This window comes from Mustela putorius, unplaced genomic scaffold (assembly GCF_011764305.1).
Source record: "Mustela putorius furo isolate JIRA1106 unplaced genomic scaffold, ASM1176430v1.1 tig00000163_pilon_pilon_pilon, whole genome shotgun sequence".
Taxonomy (NCBI): Eukaryota; Metazoa; Chordata; class Mammalia; order Carnivora; family Mustelidae; genus Mustela; species Mustela putorius.
The window spans coordinates 1099181-1120413 of NW_025421299.1; positions in this window are offsets into that span (position 1 = coordinate 1099181).

The window sequence follows — 21233 nt, forward strand, 5'->3', positions numbered from 1 at the left end:
GCAGGAGGATGATGGTTTGAAAAGATGTCCATCATTCTTTGATGCTTCTTCCTTTTCGATGTGAAGTCTACTGAGCGAGCCCAAGCCAGAACCGCCTTCCCCTTGAATGTGGGCTATGTTTAGTGATTGGCTTCTAGAGGATAGAACTTAGTAGAGATTATTGTGTGTCATTACCCAGACTAGGTCATAAAAGACATTGTGTTTTCCTCCTTGGCCTCTCTTGGATTCTCTCTCTGGGGACTCTGGCTGCCATGTTATGAAGTCACTCCAGCACCTCTTTGGCCTCTATGAAGAGGCCTCATGACAAGGAACTGAGGCCTCCAGCCAAGAGCTGTGCAAGAATGCCATTGTGGAAGCAAATTTTTAAAAAAATTTTATTTATCCATTTGAAGACAGAGATATCACAAGTAGACAGAGAGGCAGGCAGAGAGAGAGGAAGGGAAGCAGGCCCCCCGCTGAGCAGAGAGCCTGACTCGGGGTTCGATCCCAGGACCCTGGGATCATGACCTGAGCCGAAGGCAGAGGCTTAACCCACTGAGCCACCCGGGCACCCCCATGGAAATACATTCTTAAACTCCGAAGAAGCTCTTGCGTAACTGCAGCCCTGGCCAACATCTTGCCTGCAGTCTACTGAGCGAGCCCAAGCCAGAACCACCCACCTCCGCTGCTGCCAAATTTCTGACCCACTGAAATTATGAGACCATGAATGTTGGCTGACTGGAGCCTGGATATTGTGAGTCAATTGTAACACAGCAATAGATATCTAATATAACACTGAATGAGGGTTGTTTCTTTTTTTGTGTCACTGTCCTCTGGGATTGAAGGGTCCTGGAAGACAGGGTCTGCACTCTGTTGTGTTATTTCTCCAGTGCCCAACATACCACCTGGCCAGTACTGTAAGCTCAAAAAATTGTGTTGAAGGAATGTTTACATGTAAAAGAATTCTGTCCTGAGCAGTGCTTCATTTTAGGCAACAAACCTCTCCCTTTGTCACCAGCAAATATTTGCAAAACTTGATATGCATGAATATTTATTTGCTTATTTATTTATGGCACAAGGAAGGAAGGAGTAAGGAATTAAAGTTTTTTTTTTTCTTTTTCCTTTTTGATGCTTATGTTTTATTTTCCCTACTATAGTCAGAGTGACCATTTGACACTGTTCTGCTCTCTACTCAGAAAACACGTGGTGGCTTCCCGCTGAATAAAATTCCACTCTCTGCTTAGAGACTACAAAGTCTCCATGATTCATCCCCTGCCTCTGACCTCACCTCCCACCATTCTCCAGAGACTCTAGTCTTCCTGTTCCTCAAAGACACTAAGCTATTTCCTGTTCAAAATCTTTGTTCACACTCTTCCCTTTGCCAAAAATTTTCTGCCTGTATGACTTTGCAGGGATGGATCTATTTTATATAAATCAAATTTATGCCCATTCTTCAAGAAAATCACGCCATCGAAATATGTCCTCCACCCAATGAGTGACTGGGGCCAACAGTCTGATGTATTTTTCCCCCTCTCTGTCAGAAAGTATTCTATTTGTTCATTGGTTTCCTTTCCGATTCCTTAACAGAAAGTAAGCCCGGCGAGAGGACAAACTTTGACTCTCCTGATGACCTCTGTGCCTCCAAACACCCATCATACCTTCTTACATGTGGTGCATAATAAACAAACACCTGTTGGATGAGTGGATAGATGGAAGTGTGGGTGAATAAACGATAGACAAGCAGTGTGTGGGACAGAAAGGGAAGTGCAAGGGATGTCCAGAACATGCTTCCTGCCTACATGTCCCTTTCTATGTTATTAGGGCTGCTATTAAGAGAGAGGTCAGGATTAGGAGAGGAAATTTGTTTTTGACACATTTTATGGGACTTGGCTCCATCTGAGCTGTTTTATGACCGAGGTGACCTGGTGTCATGAGAGACAGGGAGGGCCGTTGTGTCACCTCAGCATGGGTGAGGGACCTCAGCATGGCTCTACAATTGCAGTGAGGGGCACAGCTTTGGGAACATCAGAGAGAATGCCTTTGGAAAGAACAGCAGCCTTCTGAGGCTGGACCTTGCCAATAGAGTCAGCAGGGAGAGTCTTCAGGCTCCTCGGAGGGCAGTAGAAGCTGATGGGAGTGGGGACTTGGGGGGACCAGCAGGGAAAGTTGATAGAGCAGGTAAGTCAAGGCCAGTCTGGTTGGTAAATTGTTTTGTGAGTACATGTGAACCTGTCTTTCAGGGATCCCCAGGTATGTTTTGTAAGGGTGTGGGGAGGGAAACTTCTTAGGGAAGAGATTGGAGGTCCTGTTTTAGGGAAAAAAAATAAAGAACAAAAACGTGTCTTCAGGTTTATCCACAGGCCAACACATTTGGAACCTACTGTTGTAGAGTACTGGATCTGGAGTCAGAAAATCCGAGTTTTAGTTCTAGCTCTTTCACATTCTAGCTGTGTGGTTTGAAGCAAGCTCCATAGTCTTTCCAGATCCTATCTCTTCATGGAAATACAGGAATAATGATATCTACTGGAGAGCACTGTGAAGATCAAATGAGGTTAAATCTAAAAATATATGTGAAAACAGTTTTGTAAAATGTAAAGTACTATTAATAATTCATTATTTGTCATAGTCCCTTTGGAGAGATCTGCCTTTCTTATCCTGAATTCCTCCTACCCTTAGTTGTTTATTATTGACATAACTAGACACCTCAGGGATCATATTTTTTCTTCTGGATCCTGCCCCTTAGCCAGGGTTTGATAGAGTAGAAGTGCAATCTGACCTAAGCTTGCCCAGTCAGAATTGTCTTCCAGGAACTTTAGAATTGGGACCAAATTACTCTAGTTCAGTCTATATTTATCTTTTGAATGACAAAGGCCTAAACTCAGAAGCTATGCTGTGCCATCGTAGATACACATGTTACTGCAAAGATAAGGAAGGCAATCAAGAGAGAGAAATGGTGAAGCAGATTTGTAAAGAGAAGCTACCTGGATTACAGGTGGATTTTCGATCCCTCTGTCCAGTCTGATTGGATACCTCGGTGTCTTAACTATAACTTCTGTCCAATTATAAATGGCCTTTTGAAGTTAAAGATGGTTAGCTCCTGTTTTGTTACAACAAGGAATCCTAGTGCATTTATACATATATACAGAAATGGAGATGTCTAGCTCTGCAATGGAGTGGTAGTAGTTCTGGCTAAAGAAAAGGGGTGTGTTGTAACCTTGAACACATGAAGCTCATTTCATAAGCATGTGGTGTATCTGCTTTGTGGAGTTGTTGTGAAGATTAATATCTGTATGGCGATTTAAAGTTTGCTAACAGAAGCATTATGTGAAGTAAGGTGATAACTATAACAACACCAGTAATAGTAATAACAGTACTTAGTAAAAATCAAAACGGTTTAAAAACCCTATACATGGCTGTTGTGAAATGTTCAGCAGTGGATTATTATAATATGGGTCATCATAGCAGACTTACTTGGCTGTTAGTCATATGATCTAGGCAGTACTTTCATATGGTAATATCAGGAGCCACTGCTCCTCTGTCTGCGCTCCTCTTACCTTTCTTATTTAAATGAATTCCATCTGTTTGGAAACACTTTTCCTTTCAGAAGCTTTCAGTATGCATGTTAGTAATCAGACAAAGAAATCTTTTAGCAAAAGAAAATAATAATGTTTACTCCTATTACTTTGTCCAGGCATCTTCTGGAATGTTTACAAATGTCCATACTGATCTTTGACTACTATGAAAACTTTCAAGCAGGTTGTGGCTTTAATATTTCAGAAATCCATGTGTTAATGAACTCCTAGGAACACATGTTACCAATGCTATATCTGATTTCCGTCTTGGTGCACATAAATCTACTGTGCAAATATTGCTCATACAACTGAAGCTTGCTCTCTTGGAATGCCTATTGTTTTAGTAACAATAATTGAAAACCAACAATATTTTGTAAAAGAAACTCATATATAACATATGAGCCTCCAGATATGGACACATTTGGCTCTGAGTCTGACAGGGGGAAAAAATACATGGAGTCAAGACTGTGTTGAAGGATCTGAGACTTATGTTGACATAGCATACATTAAAAAAACGAGCTTTATGATTTGTAGGGTCAGCATGATATACATATATATTGTGTGTATGTGTTTATACATATAGATAAAGGGCACTACATTTTATAAGGGTCCCAGAAAGTGTACAATTCAGTTGTTCCCCAAATGTTTTACAATGGTCCCAATTGCCTCCTAAAGCCTATTTTGATTAAGAGGATCTTTGATTAAAAATGTTTGCACACCTGAGTAGGCTGAGCCTAGCTTCACTGATGCCTGAATTAAGAAATCAAGTGTGTATTACAACCTCACGAATTTGTAGGACGATATGTATGAATTAATGAAAAAGTTTGAATTATCTCATTTTGTATAATAAATTACGGTAATTTATTAAATTAGCATTCTTTTCAAGTTTGCTTCAATGAATTACAAATTTAACTGTTAAAAAGCCAATTCATTGCCAATGTGAATATGCTAAGATAATTTAAAATACTTTCTCTCTGAAGTAGATGTTTTATAGAAATGGTTAGTTTCATTTTAAAAATGACACTCTGGGTTATATGGTGTAAAGGCAAGTAATTTGGTCCAGAGTGTCTCTCCCAACCAAAAAAAATGGGCGTTTCCCCTAAAACACTGGATCTCTTTCCATCATTTCATGTAACATATTTTATTTATCATATTTAACATATTTAGTGGACTACAAACTTCCTGAGGTTCAGAATGGGTCTTATTCTTTTAATCAGCAGTGCATTGCACAGTGCTTTGCATGGAATATCTGCAACAGTAATCATTAACTGAATGAAAGACTGAATGAATCAGTGTGTTTGGCTTTCAAATGACAATTTTCATGGATTTTTTTCTCAGTGGGGTAAAAGATTATTGTTATACACTCTATAGGGCTCAGAGGAGTTAAGATTCTACTAGATAATGAATCATCTAAAATGATTGTCAACATGAATTCTTTAAAATTTGCCCTCAAACAACTGGTTTTCTTTTTTCTTTTTTTAATTTAAATTCCAGTTAGTTAATATACAGTGTAATATTAGTTTCAGGTGACAATATAGTGATTCAACACTTCCATACATCACCTGGTGCTCATCACAAGTGTCCTCCTTCATTCCCATCACCTACTTCACCCATCCCCCCCACCCCACCCGCCTCCCTTCTGGTAACCATCAGTTTGTTCTCTATTGTTAAGAATCTGTTTCAGTTTATGTTTATGGGTCTAGGACCCAGAAAGTTTCGTTCCACGAAGAATGCTAGGGCAACTTAATCAGAAACTGGGAAGAAAGAAAATTTTGGAAGTTAAAGCAAGACCTCATGACTATTCCATGTTCTCAGGATTTCCACTCCAGAGAACCCTTACAGCATTCTCAAGTTGAGTTTTCTGGTTTTAACAGCAGTAGTACTTTGATTGATGAAACATTGCAAAGGATGGTTCTTTAGTGAGCCTGTCCGAGAAGCCCCATGTTGCTGCTCTTTTTTGTTCAAAGGGTTGGGAGTACATGACAGAACCTACAAACTTCATTTTCAGCAGTTGTTAGCTTTGCAAGAATGGGCTCCTTTTCTGCCTGGGAGCACTTACATTTATTCACATCTTGAAGGGTAACCACTAGTGGTTCTCACCACCACTTTTTCCAAGGTTCTTCTTCTCCCCCCACCCTTTTTTATTTTTAATGCTGTTAAGTATCTGGAATTAGAAATGATTGGTGATTCACAGACCTGTACCCCTGGGGATAAAAATATATGTTTATAAAAAATAAAAAATTAATAATTCAAAAAAAAATAAACTAACAATAAAAAAAAAAGAAATGATTGGTTCAATGTGAACAAACCACCAGTTTGCAGCATTTGTTGAACTTCCACAGGCCTGTATCCATCCATCCATCTATACAATGTTAACTTCCTATCGGATTTGGTGACTTTGCATCACCATCAGCATAAGCAGAGGGCAGTTAGAGCAAATGACTGATTCCAGAGGTGGTCTATGTGTTGAATCTGTTATCTGTGATCTCTCTTTCGACATGTAGCATCTACTTGTTCATAGGCCTAATAACATCCCAAATAATTGCACCACTGTCAATCTCTACTCCCTTAAAACGAAGGTGGAAGGCTCCAGAGCTTTACCACAGAAGTCCAGGGTTTTACTTGGCATTTGGAAAAAAGGGACCTGTGTGTTCCAGGTCAAGCTTGATTCTCCGGATCACTTTGTGTCTTCACAAAATAGCTCTTGAGTTTCAGCTTGAATCTCTTCACAAGATGACCCAAGTTTCTTTATTGTAGGTTCCTTGGGGATTTTGCCTTTGTAACTCTTTGAGAGCACTTATCTGCTAGCAGTGAATAAGATAGCAGATCTCCTCAATTCCTCTCTGCCCTTCTAAGGCAACTAATGAGATCAGAGCTGCTCGGTGTCTTTATCTACCCTTCTAAAGTTCCACAGGAGATAAGATATCAGGGCTTCCCCCAAAGCAAACCAAAAGGAAGCACAAAGAAACACTGAAGGATGAGAAGACAATACCCGGCAGGATAACCCCTGCCTGTAGCCTACCTGTTAATTAATCCGTGATCCAATCATATGTCAGGAATAGGAGCAGGAAGCAAATGAATTACAGTCACTTCAAATTAGCTCACTCAACAGGCCAGGAGCAAGTTAATTCTTAAGCACTGAATTCAGTCAATTGGCACTCAAACGAGGAGAGGCAGAAACAAATGGTATATAGTCTTTGTAAGGTTGTTAACCTGACCTAAGCTCAGAAGAGTAAATTAAAATTTTCAGTCTTCCCCAATTCTCCAGTCTGGAAGAGATACCCATTTTCAAATGGAACTTCACTGTCTTACACTATGGGCTAGTCTCAGAAGATCCGCCACCACTTACTTGGACCATTTACATAAGCTTTCTGTGCCTGAGTTTCTTTTCTGTAAGATGAGGATAATAATATTAGCGATCTTTATAAGGATGAAGCATACTAATATATTTAATGCATTTATTAAGTACTCAGTTAATATTGGCTATCATTGTTTCTGTATATTCACGTTTGAAACACTGACAAATAGGAGCTTTTCAAATTTTTACATCATTTTTTGCAGAGGTTAGTCTTCAATGGGGGATGGGCACTCTCCTGTCCATGTTTAACACACAGCCAATACATTTTCCTGAGTTAACATCAGCCTCAATTTATATGGCATTTATTTTTTTCTACTGTATTAAAATTAGATGATTGTTATTATTTTACAACCCCCCCCCCTTTTTCTTTATATAATTGATACTGGTATTTTACCCTCTTGGTAAGGAAAAAAAAATGTTGATCCTTGCATTTCTGCACTTTGGTAATTCCTCTGAGAGCCGTGGCCCTGATTTCCCTTCTGCAAAGTGCCATCTGTGTGCAGGGGATCTTTTGTCGGCTCCTTCTGTGATTCACTGTGACTCCTTTTTATTGCAACTGGGATGGCCTTTTTTTCTTCTCTCTTTCTCTCTTTCCTAATAAGGAACAGAACCAACACAACTGGGATCACTTTGAACACTGGCATTTCTTCTGAATACAGTTCTAACTAGATTTGTATTTTTATGCTGTGGGTGGAAATGCCAGATAAGAAGAAACAGATGAAGACAGATGAAAGGAGAGATGGAATGAGGAGGTCAGTTATTTGGATTTCCTTAGGTGGGACATTTGTTGCAGAAATGGCAACCAGCTCTTAAAAGAAAATACATTGGAGTTCAGTACCATTAACAATAGATAAAGAAAGGAGGCAAGTAGCTCCGTGGCGTTAATCTCACCCCTCACAAATAATGGCACCAGTGACATTTGACCATGTGACAGATGAGTGAGTGGAGAGCCCTGGGACTGTGATAGTGACAGTTTTCTTTTTCTACCCTTGTAAATTATTCAGCATTGGCACAGCACTGGGAAAACACAAACCTGAGAAAGGGTAAGGGAGAAAAGGAATTCTGTTGCAAATGAGAATGGCTGCTGACAAGTCCATTAAAAAACAACAACCCAACATTCAAGCTGCGTCTGCTGCCTTCCAAATGTCCTTCAAAGGTTCGGTTCACTAACCTCTTTTAGACATGTAAGAAGGAGGCAGAGAAGAGGGGACAGCCCCTGTTAAAAGCATCCCACATTGGTGTCTCTTTTTGAGTGTGTCATTATCAAAGATCGGATGTTACGTCTCCGAAGATCACGTGGGTTATTAAAGCCCGATGTCCTAGCCACACATTTCCATCCCAGTAATTGCATTCTGTTGACTGGTTGCTCCCTGTTGTTTTTGGTTAGATGTGATTACCTTCCATCCCTTTCTCTCTGCTGTGTTAAAGCTGCCACCCCAGTAGAAGTTGTTTTTCTGAATGTGGTTATAAAACTTCACAGACAAGTTGTAAAAATGCCATGGTGGGGGGGGGGGAAATGCCATGGCACACTTAAAAAAAAAAAAGTTGAAATATATTATTGTTTTTCAAGGAACTTAATTATTTCTCTTTTCTCCACTCGGGAGGGAGGCAGGGCAGCCCTCCCATCTAAGGACCCCCAGCTGAAATGGGGACCCAGTGAGAGCTCTTGAAATGAGGCTGGGAACGAGAATTCTAGCACTGAGCCAGACCAGTTGCTCTGCCTCAACCTTCTCTCCCAGGAACATCTGCTGTGCAGCTGGAAGGCTTAGGAACTGATGTTTTTACATCGATTGTCCAGCAAGGGGGGCTAGAAACTACAATTCCATTCCTGTTGGAGGCTATTCCCCTCTGATAGGTCCTGCCAGAGAAAAATCACTGGTAACATCTTGTATTTCTATAATAGATTTTATGTGACATTTTCAAAATATTTTACATTAATGTATGAAGCTTTCCTTGGTAAGGTATAATAAGTGAGCACTTCATCTCCATTTTCTGGAAGGGTAAAGTGATACAACAGAAGGCTCGGTGAAGAATGAATTTGCGGCAGCATTGTGGATGGCCCCCAGATGTTCTTTCCTCTGTCTTCTCCTCCCCACGGCTGTCCACAGTTTCCTCTCTACAACAACGGTATGATTTTCAAAGCATGTCCTTTATCAGCCATTTTTGCCAGGAAATGATTCCAGAGTATAGTAGGAACATCACAGGAGGTCGCATGGTTTCATTTATGGAGTAGTGGTGATTAAATGGTGGCCTTTCCACCTTTCTTAAGTGACCCACATCTTATTTTAGGCTTATGTGTCTCTCTTGAGTCCCACTAGAGGTGCATATAACTAATCTGGTATAGCATGGGTCTGAAATGTAAACCCCCTGAGCTTTCAATCTTTTAAATTTCATTTGAACTACCTACTTCCCACTTCTTCCCCACTCACCCCCACATGCTCACACTCTCCAACTTTGCCCCTAGACAGCCTAAACAGATTCCGCTTAGATCTAAAGAAACACATCATTATTATTTCCTTAATGCTGGAACAGGTTGAGCAAGCAGATGTGAAGTTTCTTTTCTGATAAGCTAGGTCTAGCCAAAGGCAAGCTGCTGGACCATATGATCCAGAAAGAGAGGCAATGCAATCTCAGATCTTTATCTACATGTCCGTGTCCATGATTGGGGCCTTCAAGTGAGGCATTTTCTTTAGGTCTATATGAGAAAATATCTCTGCCCAGATCAATTCCAATAAAGCTCTTTTATTCTCTTACTCTAGATTTCTTTTTGGTTCCTATATGATTCTTGTTTGCCAAGCTCACGATCTAGTGATCTTGGAAGACACAGTATGATTATAGGAGAACTGTATCTGCCTTTTGTAGCATGTCATCTATGACTTAGGAACATTAGTAGCTGATGCCTGTAGTCATTACCTATTAGAAATCAAAAACTTTGTTCATTGAGGGTTTATACCTCAGTTGAAAGTTAAATACCCTAAGAGATAAGAAGGGTTAATTACAGTTTCTCTGTCTGAAACTGTGTTGAACTTGCATGGGCTTAATCTAGACCCCTTGCTCCACTTTGGAAACCAACCTATTTAAAGTTTGGTATCTACTGATCAAGAAAATGGAGCATCTTACTTTAACTGACTGGCATATAAGTACTAAAATATGTGATAAAATATAAATAAGCACATAAATAGAGAGAATTAGGCCACAATGGCAAGTTGCCTGTCCATTCTCACACTTGCTCATTCTATTCTAGCAAACCATTGTAGACCAGAGGATGCATTAGTTTCACTGAGGGCAAAGCCATATTCTTGCTTTTCCCATCAAAAGTGAGACAAAGAAAGTGTTTTAGAGAATATCAGTTGTATAATCTCTTTATAAAGAAAAAAGAAAGAAAGGTATGATCTCATTTGACAAATTATATGACTCTGGCATTTATCCTTTTAGATTAGCAAACTGATTTTGAAATTTTCATTATCTAGAAGCTGCTGAATCAATCAAATTAAAAAAACAAATTCTCCTATTCTGCAAACACAGGTGACTATTTCCTAAATTGAATAAAAAACCATTCGTGTGGCTGTCAGTCCTGACACTGCTGAGAACCTCACCTTTGTTCTTCCTCGAGTGACTGCATAAATCAGGAAGGAACTTGGTTGCTGGGGAGAGTGATACAGAAAATACTTTTCCCTGAAATATAAATGAAAAAAAAAAAGTTTTTTTACAGGCATATAGATCCAAAGTGCACTTCTGTTTTCATATTAGATTATATCGTTGTGGGGAAAAAACAGTTCTTCAAGGTGATTCATGGCAAATGGAACTTAAAGATAAATACAGAGGGGAGATGTAGCTAAAGCTTCAGAAACCAGCAGGATGAGTTCAGTATCTGATTTGCTTATAGAGGTTCACATTTTCTACCAACTTTATATTTTCATGAGGTTTGAGAATTGGGAGACTGTCCCTGGGCTGAATGGGTGGTATCCCTCATCAGAGGCTGTATTCAAGAGAAGACAGTCAAAATGGTAGTGGAAATGGTGTTTCTGCTCCCCGATGTTGTATAGGGCCGAGGCTGTTTTGGTGGAGAAGAGGAAATAATGTGTGTGTGTGTGTGTGTGTGTGTGTGTGTGTGTGTGTGTGTTGAGGGTGGGGATTAAGATTGAGAAAGAGAAAGAGAAATCCTGAAAATTATATTATCAGTAATCCTATCATCATTTTTCTATTGGGGTTTTATTTTTGGAATGGATTTATGGTTCTATAAAATGCCCAAGTTTAACCCAAAGTTATTCTTATTAAATTTAGCCCTGAAGATTTGCCTTGGATGGTATGGAATTCCCAAGTTTTAATGTAATGTCTTGATTGGAACTTCAGTCCTTGTGCGATATTGGGGGCTTAGTCCTCCTGCTACCAGAACTTTGAGGAAGGAATAGATTTAGAACTTCTTAGATGTGGCTTAGAACCTGGGAGTAGGATGGGTAGTTAAAGGCTAGATGCTGTTCTGAGTCGTCTGAGATTCCAAAAAGTGAGAGGCATTGCTAATAGGAGAAGGTCTTGGATGCTAAGGATTCTGGGACAGATGGTTACTTCCACTGCCAGGAGGGCAATGTCTAGGAATTATTGACAGATTAAAGTGCTAACTCCCTCAAGAACATTTCAGAGGCCATACAGGGAGTGTTCACTTATTGAAGCTTACATAGTATCTGCCTGGAACTAGGCCTCTGCACTTCTCTGACATGCCAATTGGTCACCCTTGACCTTCTGGTACAGATATCTGCTTCTAACTGTATTCTCATTGAAAAGAAAGAGTAAGGCACCTGAGTGGCTTAGTGGATTAAGCCTCTGCCTTCAGCTCAGGTCATGGTCTCAGGGTCCTGGGATCGAGCCTCGCATCAGGCTCTCTGCTAAGCAGGGAGCCTGCTTCCTCCTCTCTCTCTCTGCCTGCCTCTCTGCCTACTTGTGATCTCTCTCTCTGTCAAATAAATAAATAAAATCTTTAAAAAAGAAAGAAAGAAAGAAATAAAGAAAGAAAAGAAAGAGTAATCATTTCACCATTAAAAACAAACAAAAAATTCAGACATTCAGACCAAGACTTAGAAGTCTGCATCCTACCAATTACATCTGATTCCAAACTGGAACAGCAAGGTCAAGAAAAACTAGATTCAGAGTTATGTAAGAAATAATATTTTTTGAACTATATTTTAAGATTCATTAGGTGTGCATCAAGTCAAGCTGTGAAATGCAACTATCAGCTACATGTCATTTGAGCCCTTCTGATGACTCCAGAGCTGATCTTGAATCCCTTAACATGCAATTTCAGGAGATTCAGCTTCACCCCTTGATTCTCAGCCCTTCATCCTACTCTTGTGTATGTCAGTGTCAGTGCAATGTTCCAATTTGATATTTAGGCTGTATTTCAGAACCAGCCTCACCAACACTCATTCAGCTAACTAGATCCCTGCTTTGGGTCAACCTTAGTGATCTGCTTCAGGTGCCTGAACTGACACCCTGTGTCCCCAATTTACATCTTCTCTCTTGTCTTTAAGTTTTTCTAAACCTTTGTCTTTAAGTGTTTCTAAAATCCTACTGTGAATTTTGGAATATTAACTATTCCTAGTTCCTCTTTTGATGAGTTTTGCCCAATTACACAGATGCCTCATATGTTTTTCTGCTTTTGGGAAATAAAATGAACACAGACAACCCACTTCAGTATATATCTAATCAAAGTTCTTGGAGTTGACATCTGTGGTGTTTCTGGGTTTTTTTGTTTGTTTGTCACTTGGAGAACATTTCCCCTTTTTCTAAAAATGATAGCTTCATCTTCTTTTGGGAGATTGTCTCATTCCAGCTGTTCATTCTGTGTGGGTTTGGGTGATGGTGAGACCATCTTTGCTTTCACAATGAGCAGGTGACTCAATCCAATGAATGTACCCAATATCCTGGCCAAAATGATGGCTTGGGTTTGGGAATGTGACCTAATCTTGGCCGATAAAAGAAGAGTCAGAACTTTTGTTCAAGGTTTGATCTTTTGTTCAAAGTATGCTGAAGGTAGGTGAAGGGGAACTCTTTTACTCTGGACTTGGCACTGGGAGGATGTAGGATGGGAGATGTTGGCAGCCATCTTGCCTCAAGTGGTTTAGGGAGCTTGTCCAAGAATGGAGCAAACAAAGGAATATAGGACAAGTAATATAGAGATTCTGAGGCCTGTTGACATCATTTGGGTGCCAACATCCCAACCATGACAGAACTACATTACCTCTGGTTCGTTTTCTTTTCTTTCTTTCTTTTTTTTTTTTTCTTTCTTTCTTCAGATCGTTAACTATTTTTGTCCTTGCCAATTTGCGTTGAGTTTTCAGACACCTAAAGATCATTGACTATTTCAGGTCTGTTTTCCTTATGACTGATGGTATGATGAGAGTCTCTTCTTTTAGTAGTACACAGGGCTTGGACTTACTATTCAGTCATATCAAAGCTATAGACTTAGGATGGAAGTGCAAGTCATAGACTGACCACAATCATTGCAAGATGAATTATCCCAGGGAGTAATGTTCCAGACAGTCTGCTAGAGGAAAACTAGGCAGAGAATCTTTTTCCTTTGTGTGTTGAGAAACCAGAGCCACTCCTTATCCTACTTTTACTTCCCATAAGTGGTATGTCTGGAATAATGGATAGGGGATGGTAGAAAATGTAAGACACAGGCCTGCTTTCTCCATTAGACCATAAAAGCTCCTTTAGGAAAAGTGCTCTATCTAGTTTCCTATTGTATTCCTAGAAATTAGACTAGTACCTGGCACAGGGCTGGTATTCAATAGGTGTTGGCTGACTGAATAAGTAGAAAATGTGTAAAATAGTGCTGCTTATAGACATAAATTGCTCCTTCTCCCCCACTCCCCATTAATTTTATAGAAAGGGCCCTACTATCAGAGTTGCCCCAGCACCTGGGTAGTATTTTTGTGACATGTTCATCAGTCAAACTCACAACTGCAAGCTAGTTCACAGGACCCAGGGCAGCAAGAATCCAACAAGATCCAAGATCCACAGAAATGAACTTTCTAAGCCACCCGTACTCCCAGGATCCTGTATGCTGTTGATCTGGGAGGCACTATCTCTCACTGTATCAAAGACTGATATAATGAACAAATTTCAGAGGCATGGCCTGAAGTTAAGTGATGTTTAACTCTCTGTTGTCTATCTGGCAACAGAGGTCTGAAGGTTTCTTTTAGGGTCTTGGAACACTCTCAGATATGGTGTTTGTTCCAAATTTAGCCAGCTGCAGGCCATGGGGGCTTAGCATAAAGGAAAAAAAGATGAGGACTGATTATATTTTGTGGAGCAAAGAAGCTCAAGGCTTCTGCAAGACAGATTACCGTGCAGGCACAAGAAGTGTGAGATGAAGTGCAGAAAGACCATAGCTGGGACTCAGCCCCCAGCTGGAGCTGCGGCTGGCTCCTCAGCGATCAAGCTTTCACGGCAGATCATCCATTAACTTTGTCAAACCAATCATGATGCTCCGTAGGTTATCCACACTGAGAGTGAGGCAGAACTAATGAGGCAAACACAATCTCCAGGCATCCTGAAGACCACAGATCCTGTAGGCGCCTTAGTTCCCTCTTATTCCAGCCACTCTCTAGTTTGGATGGTTATATTGAAATAGAGGAGAGCGGAAGTCAGGACGCTTGCAAGTGAGACATGTGCCAGGGCCAGCCTCGGGCCCAGAACTGCTGGGGCTGGGTTCAGGTGTTCAGCTAGAAGCCCTTCTAGCTGGGAGGTCAGATGGAATGAAAAGCCAGCTTGAGTTGCTTGGTAAGGAGTGCTGGGTCTTTTGTGATTGGAGATCAAGTTGAATGAAAGCAGTCTTCCCCGTTGGTTCTCTCTCCTCCTCCTAAGTCCTGGCAGTGAGTATCTAACTAGGGAAAACTTCAGATACTAGTAACAACCTAAGCAATGGCATTCCTCCAAATCATGATGAAACCTTTGGGAATCTTCAAAATGTACATCTTTTCCAGGACTTCAAGTAGTTCCTTAGGGCTGGAAAAAGTGCACTTATTCAGCAGCCCTGTTCTTTCTAACTTACAGGAACTCTCCCTGAAAGTGAGGGTGATCACAGGAGTTTTGCTGAGACCTAACTACGCAAACACACGTGACCAAAGCGTCTGCTTGGGATGTCACAGAGCCCGTGCTGGTTCCACTTGGCATACAGCTGAGACAGCCTGCAAGCCAGGCATGTGAGATAGAGTGGGCAGCAGCTGCAATTACTCTCTCCTGGCGACTCAGTTTGCTACCATATTACTTGCTGTAGAATTTAAAACTCTAATAAGAAAAGAAAATTTTAAAAACCTCTTGATATTTAATGTGCAAATAGAATGTAAAAATTAGAGCAAGGGAGAGAGAAAACGTGTGGGGAGAGAGAGAGAGAGAATACTTTTTAAGAATGGTTCTAGTAGGGGCAGCTGGGTGGCTCAGTGGTTTAAGCCTCTGCCTTCGGCTCAGGTCATGATCTCAGGGTCCTGGGATCGAGTCCCGCATTGGGCTCTCTGCTCAGCAGGGAGCCTGCTTTCCTCCTCTCTCTCTGCCTACCTCTCTGCCTACTTGTGATCTCTGTCTGTCAAATAAATAAATAAAATCTTTAAAAGAAAAAAAATTAAAAAAAAAAAAGAATGGTTCTAGAAAACCCCAGTGCCATGGCTGAAATACTCTGGATATACCATTTCCACACATGAGCAAATAAACAAACACAAATTATGAAGGTAAGAGGGTAAGAGTCAATGGGGGCACCCTTGATCTTGAACTGCATTGTTCAAATCACCTGGATTCTCTGCGGAAATTGTGTTATGAACTATTGTTTCAATGGCTGCCATGACACATGGCTTCTCTTGTGTCTTTGAATACTCTTTCTTCATTTCATTTTTTGAGTTCCTCTTCTAGCCCACCCGGTGTCAGTCCTTGGCCTCTGTTCTTTGCTCAGATTCTTTCCCTTGGTGAACATATCCATGCACTCATATTTAACTATCTATACTTTTATCTGTTCATTTTATTTCTGTCTCTAATCTTGCTCTGAAATTACTACCTTCTATCTCTCCAACTGCTTAAATGGACATCTCCATCTGAATATTTTGCTATCGTTTTAAAATCCACATACCTATGATTAACTTATCATCTTCCTTATACCAGTCCTGGCTTATTCTATGATATCTTTTTTTTTTTTTTAAGATTTTATTTATTTATTTGAGAGAGATTGGGGGAGATGGGGATGGGGGGGTGCCTAGGCGCAGAGGGAGAGGGAGAAGCAGACTCCCTGCTGAACAGGGAGGATGTGGATATCCCAGATATCCTAGGACCCTGGGATCCTAACCTGAGCCAAAGGCAGATACTTAACCTACTGAGCCACCCAGGCTCCCCTTCTTCTTGATTTCTATTGATCATTTTGTATTATTCCTAGGTACCCAGACTCATAAGAAAGAAAAACCTTGATTTGGTCCTCTTTATCTCTCATTGTAAATCATTATTTCTTATTAGTCCTTCTTTGTGTCTTTCCTTATTTCCATTTCTTGATATCCTTCTTTTACTGCCATTCATCTGAGTTATTCATTCAATTGACTTATTAAGTTGAACCACATGAAATTGCCATTCTCTTCAGTCAACACAGTGAAATAGTGGCAATTTCAAATGGTTCATTCTAATACAGTAGCCATTCAGAGCTGTCTCCCCAGATTTATGTGAAATTAATGACGTTTAGATTCTGGTCCTTTTGGAAACATCTCAACCTTGTCTTAACTCTCAATACTGGAAGCATTTCCTGGTGTGTTTCAGAATGCTTAGAAAGATCTTGGCTTTCCAGTTATGCCTATGTAGTGTAGGGATTCCTATAGTCATGTTTCTTACACTCCCCCCACCTCCTCCCTCACCCCCAGATTTGGGGCAGGAGGCTCTGAGAATACATTTCTGTGACACCACTTCAAATCCTCTTTGGAAATAGTAATGGAATAAATTTTTAGTCAGCCAACCAGGGCTTGAAAGCATATATTTCACTTAACTTGCTTCCACCAGAAAGAAAAGATCTTTCAGGGAGGGCTATGGCTCTGTTTGTTTTGCCCTTGGCTTAGACACAATCAGCTGACCTTCAGGGCATAGCTTAAGGCCTATCTGTTCCATCAGGCTTTTGCCTGATTGACATGGGAGAATCACCCAGGTGAGAGGGTCCCTTAGATTACCTTCTTCTCTTTGTACATGCCCCCAGAGATCCTGGTGCTATAGCTCCCTCCAAATGACCTAAAGGAGCGAATGAATAAACCATTTTTGTAGCAATTAAATCTGTTTCAAGAACTTCTTTCTCAAATCCTTTGTGGAACAAGTTAGCCTATAAATATATACATAAATAATAAATTTAAAATATTCCAATTTGTACCCTTAAAAAAATCTTTCTGCTTTGAAATCAAGACATCTTATATTTAAAATAAGCCTTTCTATTCTCTTCCCATCTGAAAAGATTAGTCTGAAGTTTTTTTCTGCCTGTGTTTTAAGTTTTCATTATCCAATATATACAATATAGAAGGATTAATATAATGAACCCCCATGGACCCACCATCTAGCTTCTACAGTCATCAATACTTGGACAACCAGGTTTCATCTACCCTCCCCACATATTTTTTCTTGGAAATCCAAAGCATACCAGTTCACTTAGCTTTAAATATTTCAGTATGCATATCGAACTGATAAAAGCATATAAAAACCTAGTCACCATGCCATTTTCACACCTAAAAGTTTAAAAGCAATTACTCATTTCTCCGAGAAATGCCCTGTCCACATTCAATGCAAATAAAGTCTCCCAAGCCCCTTTTGTTAACAGTGCCCCTCCCCCACTCTTTTTCTAAGCCATCGATTTGTCATTTGTCCAGCAGCACTTCCTACTCTGAATTTGACTGATGACTTTGGATGGTGGTGTTGACCTTATTACTCCATCCCTCGTATTTTCTGTAGACTGGTAGTTAGATTCACAGACATTTTAGACTCGGGTTCAATTTTTTAAGCAAGAATGTTTTATAGATGATGTCTGCGGATTTCCTATTTCCTCATATCAGGAGGCATACAATACCTGGTTGTCTTAGCTAGTGTTGCTAAGATTAATCAGGGGAAACATTAAGACCTCCATGTCTCATATATTGCAAAGAAAACTTGAACTGTGTATATGATGATCCACACTTCCCCAGTCAACAGATATTTCCAGAAAATGAACTCCAGAGCCCTGTGTTCAGTACTGTGTTCAGTACTCAAGGACAGATGAGAAGTCCAAGAAGTCTAACATAGAGCAATTTGTTTGTCTTTTGGAGATTTATAGCCTCATGAGAGAGGTAGAGAGACAAATATATGCATGAGATATGAGTGAGCAAGTAGCAATGTAAGCTTAAAAAAAAAAAAACAGGTACCACATGATTAATAGCCAGAAGAGTTTTACAGATGCTATTTGGTGTAGGAAAACAAAAATGGAGAAAGGAAGGTGGTCAGTCAGTTTTCAGGCAGTTTTCCCTGAAGAAGTGGTGAGGAGCTAGATTTGAAGGATTTGCAGGATGTACCAGAAGAAAGAAAGAATGCGGGTGCCTGGGTGGCTCAGTGGGTTAGGCCGCTGCCTTTGGTTCTGGTCATGATCTCAGGGTCCTGGGATAGAGTGTCCCCCCCCCACCCCAGCTTTCTGCTCAGTGGGGAGCCTGCTTCTCTCTCTCTCTCTCTGTGCCTGCCTCTCTGCCTACCCGTGATCTCCCAAATAAATAAATAAATAAATAAATAAATAAATCAAGTAAATAAATAAAATCTTAAAAAAAAAAAAAAGTAGAGACCCCTGGCCTGACACCCAGGGGTTCTGGTATCTGGGGTTGCAATCCAGGAAATCTGCACTTTTTACAAGCATCCTAAGAGACTCTAATGCAGGTAGTACAGAGCTGCTTGTTAGAAACATGCGGGAATGAATTCCTGGGCTAACAGCAGCCGGTCTGCTTCAGGGGATCATGGAAATTTTCTGAGCCTGCTTTAGAGGTGATGAAGATGATGCTGAGCATTTATGTGCCAGGGGCCATGCTAAGCTTTTCATGGGATTTTTCATATTGAAGTCCCACAAAACCACCAAAAGAGATAGGTATTGTTTATATCCTCATTTTATTTATTTATTTTTAAAGATTTTCTTTTTTAGAGAGCAAAGAGTCAGAGAGAGCACAAGCAGGGGGAGGGATAGAGGCAGATGGAGAAGGACAAGCAGACTGACTCCCTACTTAGCAGGGGAGCCTGATGGATGTGGGGCTCCATCCCAGAACCCTGAGATCATGACCTGAGCTGAAGTCAGATGTTTAATCAACTGAGCCATCCAGGTGCCCCTATATTGCCATTTTGACAATTAGAAATCTAGGCTTAAAGGAGCTAAGATCACACAGTAACAAGGGAAATGAAAATGTAAATTAGGTGTATTTGATTTCAAAAGGGAGTTCTCAACTACAGTTCTAGTTTGCCATTTAAACATACAAATAGTGACAATGTTTACCATTTTAAAGGCAGAGGCCAACTCTCCGGTGCCACAGGGCATGCTGTCACCTCTGACAAAGGATCCTGTTTTAGTTTACCTGTTTGCACACACACACACACACACACACACAGGAAGAGGAGGAAGACTGTATTCTATGATAGAAATGTAAATTCTCCAGTGAGAGGTATAAAATGAAACAAAGTATGAGCCTGCTGTTTGTTTACAGGCAAAGAACTCTCCCAATTGCTCCATTTACTCCTCCTCCCTGGTAGAGTGCATTCTACTCTCCAACCTACTTGCTACAGAATTTGCAATGATTTCTGTAGGGGGTCAGTTGATAGCCCAAAATAGTGTTTCCAAAGATTAAACTTGCTTTTCTCATATATGGCTTTAGTTAAAGAGCCGGAGCTGGGGTTGAAAACTGTATCTATTTCAGGACATGAAATACCATTTTATATTTCATGGTGTCTGTAAAATACTTTATAATATCCCAATATTTGTATGTGTGTATATGTATAGATATACATATACATACACATACATATAAACATATATATATATATATATATTTATAAGGAATATATATATTCCTTTGAAGTTTGTGCTGTGCTTCCACTGGATAAAAGCTACAAAGCTACAAAGAGAAGAATCCTGTACCTTTGCAAACATCTCAGTTCCCAGTAAGTGTTTTATAAGACTCCCTGGATCGTAGAAATCTGGGAGATTGTTGGGCATGAGGGTGGGGGGTGGTGTTAGATCGCTTATGACAACTTTGACCAATAATTGGTTTTAAAACATCTATAAAAATGTTTGGAGAGAAAAGAACTATATAGACTCGCTGGGTTGCTTACCTTGGATAAAATATTGCCAGATTTACCTAAAGCAAGTCATTACTTTATATATTTACTATTTTTCTTTGTTATCTAGTGCAATGAATAAGAGTTTGGGGGAAGTGATTGATTTCACAAGATGGGTTGGATTTGTTCTTTATATAAAATAGGAAGATGCCTTGAACTGCCCAGTTCTGGCATCCCCGTGCAGAGAAATACACTTTAACTACAAAACAGCATGTTCTGAGTCTGTGTTTTCTCTGGATAGTAGTAGCAGGAACACAGTGTTCATTTAAATTAAACCAGTTCCTTGGATAATAACAAAGTAATTAAAGAAACCACCAAGGAAAAAGAGCCAATTTATTTGAATCCTGTTCATAAAAACTACATCAAGAGCCTGAAGGTACAAAATAATGTGGATAAGATGGCAGATTGATGATTTTTTAAAATTCTGCGTGGGATGCATCTTGATATTAATTCAAATGAGTATCTCTCATCTGAAAATAATACAAGAGGCAAAATTTTTTATCCTTCTTAGGAGAAATGAAATTCTATTAAAAGACCCAGATAAGAAATTGCTGCATAGCTTGAAGTCCACTTGACCTCTAGTAATACCTTAACATCAGAACATTATGATTTATTCATATTTTCTACATTCCCATTGGAATAGAGGGGCCTTTGTCTTTAATGCATTCAAGAGTTTGAAATTCATACTGATTTATCCGAGATGATACTACCTGAATCGGAAGGAGATATTTTCGGGCATCAGTGAGTTTCCTATTTTGGTCAGTAACAAAAATCTAAATGGAGTTGAAAATGTGTATTATGTTTTCACATTACCATTAGACAATGAAAGTTATTTTAAAGGAAAAACACACCAGTAAAATACCTCTCACTTTTATACTCCCATCAGTGCAACAGTGAGAAATTAAATCTACATTCTCCAAACAAAATTTCACAACTGCTCTTTGTGCATTTTAGCAGAATGACTGCTCCTTTTGGAGAAA